At 43.1% G+C, this 1,904-nt stretch overlaps 1 protein-coding gene across 4 annotated transcripts in view; it reads left to right on the top strand.

Annotated features, from left to right (window-relative positions):
• The window catches only part of BAG1 (BCL2-associated athanogene), a 20,398-nt gene that overhangs the window by 255 nt on the left and 18,239 nt on the right, over nucleotides 1-1,904 (top strand). The window lies entirely within an intron of this gene.

Genomic DNA, 1,904 nt, shown 5'->3' on the forward strand with positions numbered 1-1,904 from the left:
GGCGGCAGCGGCCGGGCCTGCCTCGGCCTCGGTCCTCGGGGCGGGGGGGACACGGCTCGCCCTCCGCTTAGCCTGGTCTCGATCCACTCGAGGTTTCACTCTGCTGGCCGCGTCTCCCCACCGGCCCCCTCGGGCTGGATCACTTAACCCGATCCAACAGAAGCGGGGGAAAAAAATAATAAATAAGAAATGGCTTTTTCCATGTCCACAAGGTGATCAAACTCTCCGCGCGGGGTTAGATCTACTGTAAGGATGATGGTGGGAACAGGCGACGAGGCTGTCCTTGCCAGAGAGCACAGGGCAGACAGAGGTCGCTTTTTTGGTAGTAATCTTCATTTAGATGAAGTCTGCCGCTGAATTCAGCCCTGTGCGTTAAAAGCAGGCGCTGCCCGCTGGGCTCTCCTCTTGTTGGTTGAATAAGCTTGAAGGTTTGGCAGTTAGCGAGCTGCAAGATCGCAACAGAAAGCGGTGGTTTCTTCAGGAGGACGGCTGGGTGCTGACCTGATGAAGCAGGTTACTCAAAGGCCAGCTGACACGGTTGAGCTTTTTTTTTTCCCTCGGGAAAAAAAAAACAGGAGGAGGGAGAAGAAAGTGGAAGGCAAGATGTCGTTAAGTCTGCAAATAAATATAAAAAGTTACTGCAAAGAGGTACGAATAGCCTGGACTCCAGGGTTCTTAAAAATAAGATGGGAAATACCATGGTTAAATTTTGATGAAGTGGATCTAGGTGAGGCAGTAGGAGGAATGGGAAGGATAGTAAGGTATTAAATCAGCAAGGTATTCATCAGCTGTTTTTTGTTAACAAAACTTGTTAATTTTTTATGGGTTATTTTTTAATTATTGAATAATAAATTCTGCTCCTGCTCCTTTTGCACTATGTTGGTGACGTTCTTTCCACCTTTGGAGCTTACTGTTTATTTCTGCTTGCTCATTCGTGTTTTCAAACTGTTAGATTATTTTGTGAAAATGTTACTTTATCACCTGGCAGTTTTATCTAAGAGTCTTTGGTGAGGAACTTTGTGGAATAATCTGTTTGAATCTTCATGATGCTTGTGCTCATCGATGCCTTCAGAGAGCTCCATTTGATCTGAGGCATTTCCATTTACAAAGATGACAATAACTTAATGATATTAACATATTTATAATTCCAACATCTTGCTGTTTGCCAACAGTCTTCTTATCTGAGAAGGTTTTTATCTTTCCAGGTGTTCTTATCTGGTAATTACAGGAGCAAATAGAAGGCATTGTTCATCTTGGACTTCAGCTGTCTGATTTATACCTGTTGCTGTCAGATGCTGCTTTACTACATAGCACAAACGTTTTTATTAAAGTTTTCATGCATGAGTGAAAGTGGGGAAAGATTGAAATAAGGGTCAAGAAAGAGAATGATAGTAGGCCCGCATGTATCACTAGACTATCTGCGAGAAATTGAATTGACCTGTTTTTTAAATGTATTTAGGCTTTTTTTTTTTTAAAGACTTTGGAATTTTGCCCTAGTGGTTACTTTAAATTAGTATTGTCATTTACTGAAGCAAAGTAATAAACTGTGATACCAGGTCTAACCTGTCAGGTATTTTGCATGGTGATTTCACTCTGCTGTGAATTTACAGTAAGATTTTTGTTACAGTCTGACCAAAGTGGTACTTGTAATTTGTAATTAAAGCTGTTTCTAGTGCTAGGCAAACTTCACCTGTTCTCTTCCCCATGTGCTGTTTGCTTTTTTCTCTCAGCTGCTGACAGGCACAGCCCTTACACAAAGCAGTTGTATATACCAGAACAACCTTTTGAAATATATTGAGGTTAAGCCCTAAATTTTTGGGTTTGGTTGGGGTTTTTTTTCTTCCCCCCCCCCCCCCCCCCCCCCACACCCACCACGAGGGCTGGCTTTTGAGATGGGTGGGGGG

Source organism: Haliaeetus leucocephalus, unplaced genomic scaffold (assembly GCF_000737465.1).
Source record: "Haliaeetus leucocephalus isolate CR32 unplaced genomic scaffold, Haliaeetus_leucocephalus-4.0 Scaffold915, whole genome shotgun sequence".
NCBI lineage: Eukaryota > Metazoa > Chordata > Aves > Accipitriformes > Accipitridae > Haliaeetus > Haliaeetus leucocephalus.